The sequence below is a fragment of the Dipteris shenzhenensis genome, chromosome 30 (assembly GCF_047967505.1).
Source record: "Dipteris shenzhenensis isolate YYH24624 ecotype China chromosome 30, Dip_SZ_1.0, whole genome shotgun sequence".
NCBI classification, from domain to species: Eukaryota; Viridiplantae; Streptophyta; class Polypodiopsida; order Gleicheniales; family Dipteridaceae; genus Dipteris; species Dipteris shenzhenensis.
Genome location: NC_141625.1, coordinates 19,553,451 through 19,563,303, shown reverse-complemented (window position 1 = coordinate 19,563,303; position 9,853 = coordinate 19,553,451).

The following is a 9,853-nucleotide window of genomic DNA, read 5'->3' as shown; positions in this document are numbered from 1 at the left end:
TTTCCAGAGGTCAAGGATCTCTACATCAGAATCCTCAGTGCCAGATTCACTTAGAAAATTCACCCTTGGGATATTGGGGCATTCCGTGCGATAATGACCCTTCTGGTGGCACTCGTAGCATACAACATTAGCTCGGTCTCTTAGAGGGTAGTTGGCTTGATTTTCGATGCCCACCATCTCAAGCTAAAGATCATTCAAGTCCTTGGCTAGGTCATTGACTCCGAGTTTTGTTGCCGGGGGACCCTCTTTAGCTGGTGGGGCCGAGGGAGCAGAAAGGAGGGGGGCTTCTGGGCGAGGCTGGGGAAATCTTTGAGGCGGAGGGTGAGAATATACACCTTGTTGAGGGTAAGCATCTAAGGGAGGACCATACATTTGAGGTAGAGGCAGTGGATACATCCCTGATGAGGGGTGGGGGTATGCCCTTGAGTTAGACCCCCCAGATTGTTGTTGCAGGAATTGAGGGGATTGCAGAGGGACAATCGCCTTCTTTGAAGCGGGGTCAGACTGAACTTTATCAAACTTCTGAGCAATCTCATGTGCTAGAACCATAGTTTTTGGATTCTCCCATTTAAGCTTGAGGTGGAATTCATCACTTACTCCTGCTACAAGGTAGCCCAGCACATGCTGAGTCATTCCAGCTCGTAAGCTTACAGTGAGCAGAGATGTTGTTTTTTATGAGATGAGCAGCCATCCATCCATTTCAGAAGTGGGGAATAGATTTTGTCGGGCCCTTGCCCATGACTGCCCGCAAAAAGAAGTATCTTTTGGTAGCCACTTAGTATGTCACTAAGTGGGCTGAAGCTATTGCCCTACCCACTATAAATGGTAAGGCAGTTTCAAATTTCATATTTGAACGTATGTGCACAAGGTTTGGGACACCCATGGAGATTGTCTATGACCATGGGAGTCCATTCTTAAATGAAGCAGTGGAGTTACTCATGGATCGCATGGGTATTGATCATCACACTTCTAGTATCTATTATCCGGCATCCATGGGTCAAACACAGTGGACCAATGGCCTCCTTTGTAAAACCATGGGAAAAATGGCCACAGGGAACAGGAGCCAGTGGGATCAAAAGGTCACTGAAGCCGTGTGGGCTTACAACATCAATCATAAAACATCTACAGGTCACACTCCTTTTGAGTTGGTGTATGGTACTAAGGCTGTTTTACCACTAGAGATAGAGATTCCAGCTTTGAGATTGGCACAAGAGCAAAGGATGACAGAAGATGAACATGTAGAGGCCAGATTGGTACAACTTGAGAAGTTAGATGAAACCCGATGCCTTGCACCACACTAAACAGAGATCCAAAAGAATCGACAAAAGGCCTGCTTGGATGCTAAGATTCGCAAGGGATGGGAAAGACACTTTGCTGAGGGGGATGTTGTGCTATGCTTTGATAATAGATTGGACCACCAAATGGGTAAGAAGTTTCTGCCACTATGGACTGGTCCATACAAAGTCATCAAGGAACATAGCAATGGGTCTATACAAGTTCAAGCGCTGCATGAACCATATGGCAAGAAGGTGATCAACAAGCGTTACCTCAAGCCTTTCTTTGTGCATGATGGACCCAGGCATGGAAATGCTGTGCATTCCTTGCCTGGAGGGGGGAATTATTATGGATAAAATTGTCTAAGGAAAAAGGCATTAATATGTGTGTGTGTTTGTATATGTGGCAATAGTATAATAAAATATGTTGTGCAGAGGGCCCAGGGTTGAGGTGGCAGGGTATGACCATGTGCCACCCTTCCACGTAAGAGGACCCATAAGGTGTGTTGTACATAATCCATGGTAGTAATATTATAAAATGTAAGGTGGCATGGCTCCTCCATGTGCCACCCCTCCACCTAGGCTGCATTTAGTGAGATATGGCTCAAAGTCCAGGGGAGAAGTAATATAAAATAGGTGGAGATGGATATTATATTGGGTTATTCCCTCCATATAGGATAGGCCCATGTGGGGGAGGTATAGAAGGTCCAAGAGAGCATGTTAAATAATTGGGAAAGTAGGATGAGGTGGCAAGATTCCTTGTGCCAACCCTCCACTTGTCCTCCTAAAGGTTTGAACATATTATAAAATTGGGAAGAGACCAAGGGAGTATCATAGACTTGAGATATGGGGCTTGATTTATGTGGAAAATTGAGGCAAAGGGTTGTCGCACACAATTGAGAGTGTGTAACTTCCTAGCCCACATGGGAGACTTTTCCACACACACCATGCATGTGGGACGATGCATTAATTGGGAGAGACCCCCTCTTTTGGCTATAAAAGGAGGGGGCTATTCCTTGATGAGACATGCTCATTCCTGTAAAGCCACCTAGCTAGTACTTTGATATTTCCCTCTCATCCTTTCTTTCAAATAAAGCATGGTCCTCTTCCCTTCATGTCTCCATCTTTACATTCCTCCTCCTATCATGTACATGCTTCTCTTCCCCCCTCTCCCTTGTGTCATAGTCTCCCTCTTCATTCCCTCCCCTTCTAATTCCTTTTCCCCTCCCATGATAACATTTCGCCCTCACGATCTCCTTTCCTCTATGGCCCTCGAGCATCGCCATGCTTAGCCTCTAGCCTCTGAGCCTGATTTCTTTTCGGGCTAATAGTAGTCATTTGTAAAGACCATTACTTAGCATGATTGGCTAATCATTTGATGTATATCATTTCACTAAGTATTTGACTAATGGTGAATTGGTTTATTGAGTACAAGAATGACATGGATGGATGGGAGTAAACAAGCTCAAAGGAATAAAGGCTAAATGCCATGGTTCTGTGTTAGTGCTACGAAATGGCCAAGATTCATTACATTTTTGATAAGGGAGAGTGCTTAAAATCCTTTCCACTTTTGGCATGTAATTTTGGATGAGAACGTGAGTAAAGGAGTGATAAAGAGAAAAGTATGGTAAAAGGATGCTCAAGAGAAAAGTATGGAAAAGGGATGTTCAAGAGATGAATATGTAACTTTGTATCAATGGCTCATGCTCTTATTTCAATATTATAAATACTCTTGGTGTGGGATCATGAGCCACACACCTCGAGGGGGGAGATTGTACCCAGTGATTGCCCCTTGTCTTTTTTATGAGTTTTCGTGCATATTGAATTTTTGATGCTACCATGGAAATGGGTTAACATGACCCACCTCTTAAGTACATTCTGTCCTAGGAATGTGAATGTAAAAAGGTACATCAATGTAAGTGCAAAATAGAGCGGATAGAAAAATATGGCACAAGGGAAAAAATGTTGGCCAATGAGGATATGTCAATGAAGTGCAAGATCCGTGCTGATAGTGACTGAGGTAAGGGAGAACCCCCTACCTCTAATCCACCTAGGTCACAAATGAAAATAGGGAAGTCAAATGGCTCCCCAAGTGAAGGCACATAACTCCAAGAGGCCATTGAAGATGAAGACAATGAAGCACAGGTCGATGTAGATGGTGTCGATAAACCACAAGTAGAACCTCTCATGTATATGCCCGAATCCCACATATATATGCTACGAGTTGATGCTCTAGTAGCTGTCAGCTATAGGTATGAATCAAAAAGAGCAAGGCTCAAAAGTGGAGATGATGGAACTATCATCTCCAAATCTATCCTGAAGTACATGTCGATAAAGAAAGAGACTTCCCCTCAGATGATGGATCGATGAGAGGGAGAGGAAACTCTATGGCATCGAGAAATGAAGGGTTGCATGACAATAATAATGGGGTGTCAATCAATGAAAGCTCAAGATGATCCAAAAGTGGGGATGATGAAGCTAGCATCTCCAAACATGCGAATGAAGTATCCATGGATGTGACAAGAGACTCTTCCTCAAATGATGGAGCAATGAGAGGATACGAGGTCTCTGCAACATTAGGTAAGGAAGGAGTGCTCACAGATGAATGAAGGCTCACACAGGTAGTCTATGATGAGGATAAGACATGGGATGTCTCGCTAAGTGGAACAAAAGAAGGATCATACTGCATAACATCCCACTGAAGATCCATGTGAAAAAAGTCGAAGAAGCTTGGCAAGACCTAGAGTGCCATTACGAGTAAAGACCACCAAAATATGTCATCATGATGTACAATCCACCAAATCTGTAGTGTGTCATAGAGCTCATCATCCCGTCATCATATGCATACTTGAGAAATGATATTCAACGCCTGCCCACAAATCATTGTAGCCATAAAGGAAAAGTGATATATAGCTAATGAGGGTAGTATCATGCTCTGGAAGTGGCATGCAAAGGCACATATCAATGAGGGGTGGCACATGTAAAGGAAAACATTCATGAAGCGGTGTTGCACCATCCTCAAAATGTGAAATGGTATAAGTGATGAATGCAATGGCGCTCACAAGTATACAAATAATCTAATGCATGATGTTGATCCAATGCTAATACTGTAGAGTAATATGGAGGGAAGAAAAACGGAAAAGTTAAACTAGAGAAGGGAGAAGGTGGATAAGGGAGGGAAGAAAATAAAAAAGTGAGGGGGTGGTAATAGGTAGGGTATGAAAAGAAAAAGCAAAGGTGGAAAAGGGGAAATAGAGGGGAGGATTAAACTTTTTAGGCGATGGATGGGATAAGGTGTGAAAATAAGAAGAGGGGGAATGGGAAAAAAGAGTGGGGGAATGGGATGAGGGGTGAATGGGATGAGGGGGAATGAGTGTAAAGGGATAAGGGTATGAGGTGGAGGAGTTAATAGGATAGGGGTATGGGGCGTTGTATGGAGTGTATGCTAGAGGGTATAGCGGTGAGGATAGGGTGTGACATGTGAGGTGGATAGGAAGGGGGGGGTAGGGTAGAATAGGGTTAGGATGTAAAGCATGTGCTGCCCAACTTCTTCTGTGACCTTCAACGATGCACTGTCTCAGCGTACTTGGCGAGTTTTGCCTTAGCTAAAATCATTCATAGGCCCATAGAATGCATTCATCCATGTAGACAGGCGTGGAATCTTTTTCCAATCCAATATCAAGCCCTGGACCTGAGGTGCATCCACAATGTGCGCTCTGTATATGATACCTAACATGGAAGTCAGAATCACTTGCCAATTACTCATTCCATGCCATCAAAATCAGATGGAGCATTCGAGAGATGTCTATGGAGCTCACAAGCAAGTGTCATGCCTTAAAATTAGATTATACAAATATATATATGGATGCTAATGGCATGAGAACATGTGGATGTTGATGGCGTTGTGCTGGTTTTTTTGCTTCGATTGTCCACTTCTGTTAGTTTCTTTTGCTCCTCTTCCCACGGCTGGTAAGCCTTCCTCCTTGGCTTGCTACTCACAAAAGCATATAATTGGCTGGTTTTGGAAAAGCCGACTCTCATCTAGGGGCTCAAGATTGTCAAGCCAGAATGCAAATAGGAGAAGTTGAGCAAGCAAGAGCAATAAATAGGATGGTGGCAACAAATGTATCACGAAGTAGGTGTCTATGGCTCGCCCTCTCCACTTTCATGCTCTACCTCATGCGTGCTTATGCAAATCTCCTTTCTTTTTCTCTATGAAACTTATTTTGTCTTTACCCTTGGAGAAATTGTTTTCCTTGTGAAATTTGTCTCTCCATGTTTGTATGACTTTTCAGTGACTATTTGTCTCACTGTACACCTGATCCACTTTGCCCATGTGAAGTGCCTGCCTTGTGAAGTGAGGATTATGTTGATGTAGTCGCCTCTATCAACTTGCTTTGGTTTGTTCATAGTTTTGAGTGAGGCGATGGCCACCTGTGAGTGAGCAAGTGTTGTGGCTTGTCCCATGCTTCTCTCTTGTTCTCTTGCTTTCTCCCATCAAAGCATTGTCTCTATGATTAAGCCTTTGGACAAGATTTGGTGCCTTGCTGGCATAGGGCTAGGAGAAAAAAAGAGCTACCATTTTCTAATGAAGTGTTTCCCTCCCTTCATTTGGGATCACCATTTCCAAAGACAAATGAGAAGACCTCCTTGTCGCGAACTTTGGTTTACACTTTCATCATTCCCACTCTCTAGGTGCCTAAGAGTCCAAAGATTCTAGATATTCAATAACGTTTTGAAGAGCGTCGTTGTGAAAATGACATGTGTCAGAAAGCTCCACCACTACAATATGATGTTGCATCTCCCTTTGTAGTGAACTAGTATTTTGTTTTGTTCATGGCCTCCCTGTAGACTTGTCTTTTCTTTACTGTCTTCTTGGAGAAGGGCAGTAGTAGCTACACAGAAACCACTCTTCTTTCTATCTCCTCTCCTCGAGCCTCCTTGAAAACTTGTTTTGGTGTTCTTCACAGCCTCCTTGTGGATTGGACCTTCGCTACTATTGTTGTATGCAATCTTTTGCCACCTCCTTGTTGTAGACTAGTCTCTCTCATATCTCCCTTGTGTACTACTTCATGGAAGCCTTTTTGTAAACTGGTTCTCTTTTCTTAATGTTCTCTTTTCAAACTAGTTGGTAGCCTCCTTTGCAGTCTTCTCTACGCAGCCTCCTTGAAACATTGTTAAATACTTTCATATCTTCTCATTGCCTCCTTACTGACTGATCTTTCTTTTCTTCATAGCCTCCAAAAATGTCCATTGTGGAGTAAGAATTCCACTCACATTTTATTTGATGTTGAAAACTATTTAAAACTTTTGAGATAAAATGATCCCACAATCACCATTTAGTTTCAACACCATCAAATAGAACTTTATTTCTACATGATGTATCTTGGATAGGATAGGTATGAGTTGGGATTTGAAATATTATGGCAAAAAGAAGATTCCATTTTTTTGTAACATTCTCAAATATTGTGCATTGAAAAATCATTTTAAAAAACACAAGATAGAATCATTTCAATCATCAAATAATCAAATTTACTCTTGATGCTTTGACCATTGTCAAAAGACCCATTCATTTCATTTATTAAAAAATCTCAACATTCTATTGGATAACGTATTTCCTTGTAATCTTTATTTGGTTGGAGATAAGATGAGTTATTGCAATTAATTTGATCATCAATACCTATCAAATAATAAAAACAAGATCTAATTTTGTTAACAGAAGAGCTTTTAATAGGCTAGGTCTTTTTATCATATTAGATTAGCATTGATAAAGCTTTATCCAAAAATGTTATAGTAATCAAAGTTTAAATGAAAAATCTATAAGATCTTGAATAGCAAAGTTCATTTATGTTATCATTCAAGGGGGAAACAATGACACCAAATATTCATATATATATATATATATTTTGGACCCTTTGCTTGTATGAGGTGCACTAGTAAGCTTTGGCTCAAGAGGGATGCAATCTGTCAAAGTGGGTCAAAGCTCTAAGTGTAGCTTTGACCCACTTTGACATATTGCATCCCTCTTGAGCACCCTGATTTTAAAGTCTTTACCTTTTCCTGGACCCCAGGTTCTCATATCTCCCCATGTTTTCCATAATGCATATTAAACTTTGAGCCTACCTTTGAGCTCTTTAGATTTAATTTGCTTCTTATCCAATGTTAGATAATAATTTTAAACAAAAGGTCTGCCACATAAAAAATGAGCAATATTCAATGAGTTTTTAATAGGTTTAGTTAGATTAAATGTAGCCCTTTGTAATAATAATCCTAGCTGACAAAAGTTAAAGTGGGTAAATTAATCACACATGTAATGTTCATCATCCTTTTATAAATGGGGCTCATTTAGTAACTTATACAACATGCTATTTAGCCAGATGGGAGGGAGTAGGTCTCACTCTATATTTGTTGATGGAAAAAAATTTCTTGTCAAGCCCATTATAATATATGTAATGGATGGAGTTTCCTTATACAGGACATAAGAACACCTAACAAAAATAATGCTTTCATGCACAAGGACATAAAACACCTAACAAAAACTATGCTTTCATGAACTAGTACATGGATTATGTTCAAAATTTTCATTCAAATAGTTAGAAAAATATGCACTTAGCTAAATATTATAGAGATTTTTGGCCTGCCCTAGGTAGCCTTAGCAATGGTTCTACTTTGGCAAAGCTAAAAACCTAGATTATTGGAAATTTGGAAATTCTTCTTTTTTGCAATTGGTCCATTACTTATTGCAAGTGTTTTGTTGTTGGAGTTTCTTTATTGTTGGAGGATCCATCGTCAAAGTGCTTTAATGCCTAGTCTTTCTTCCCTTAGAGTTGCCCTCATGTATTGTTTTCAAGCTATGGCCTTTTAGTTGTGGATTTTATGTGGTTTGGGTTGCCTTTGATTTTAATGCATGCCACTTGTGAAAACAAGATTGTTTCCTCAAGATATCCTCCACATTTTTAGCATCTCTCTCTCTCTCCCTTGTGGCTTTCAATTCATCATCTCCACCCTCTATCGCTATATGGATCTCGGGGAGGCCTTATGAATGATTTAGTATCATTCACTTTGTTTTTTACTATCCCTTCATTCTAATTCCTAGCTCACAAATCATACATGCTTTGACTATTCAATTGTTTTACTTCCATTTTCTACATATGAGATTCATAAATCAAACATCCTTTGACTATACAGTTGTTTCAATTCTATTTTCTACATATGAGATCGTGTTTGGTCGACAAATCACTGGGCCTCTTATGTGTATATAAAGCCAAGGGAAGTCCAACCCGAGAAATGCTCAACAATGTCATTCACATTGTTGATTAGGTCAAGGTTGACTTCGTTATCACATTGATGTAAAACCATGAACATAAATAAGTAGTTATGGAGATGGCACATTAGGAGAGGGAAGATCTTAACAACTGGTTTACCACAATGCATGCCTCTTCCATGAGCACAAGATTTGGTAGTTTAACTAGGTGTCACATCATTAATCACACTATTGGAGGAAAAAATCGCACCCTCTTTGTCCATGTTTTTATATGAGTATGTCATCTTACATTTGAAAAAATCTTTAATCATTTGTGAAGAGGGCTAACTTACCCATGCATTGAGTACCAGCCAACCAAGAGAGGGCAAGCCTTCTTTCTTGGGAGGTAAGGCAAGGAGTCTTAGATATGGGCTTTCATGAATTTCTATTATTATTTTTGGAACTTGCCCACATGGCTTGGTCATATGTTGATTGGTAATATAGCTTCCTAAAGAGAGTGCAAGCATACATCTTTTAGATGGATGCATTGTCAAATTCCTCTCACCTCCCGGCAAAGATATTAAGTTGATAATATAAATATTCTAGTTTTGCTAAGGTCCTTAAGGATAAGAGGTCTACTCCCACATGGTTCCCCCCACACCCACTGTGACATGAAGTTGGGGGTAATGAAACTTCACACACCTCTTAGCTTCCTGTTCTTCCCAATCTTAATAATAGAGACCCTTATCACTTGCAAAGAGAGATGAAGAAAATATTTTGATGCAAAGAAAACCACAACATATCTTTCTCCTTGCTTCCCTTAGAGGAGAATGAATATGGTAACATCCCAAGTGATGTTGTACTCCAGCATCGGGAGAAGAAAAAGATCCGCAGAGGCCATTATCTCACCAAGCCGGTCGGCACCAAAGAGAAGAGCAATGCATTGTTGGAAGAATATCTTTTGGCTCAACATGACATGAACTAATATATATCTAGGGGCTTGAAGGGGTTGATTTGGCTGGATGGGTAAATCCCGGGGAAACATGGCACCTCCTTCATAGAAGCCTCTAGAAATGGCTCAAAATCATTCTACAAATTGCTAAAAAACACAGAGGTCCATAACTTCCACCAAAAAGCTGATAATGAAGTGAGCATCGTACTAATATAAGTTTTGTTGAAAACAGATAACCGGTTGAAGAGATATGGACAGTTTACTGAAAGGGGGTAAAAATTGCCATAGAAATAAACAGTCATACACAGAGACTCATAACTTCTTATCTTGGATCCACTGCAAAAACTAATTACAGGACAGGGAGCCTTAAATAGAGCTTCGTGC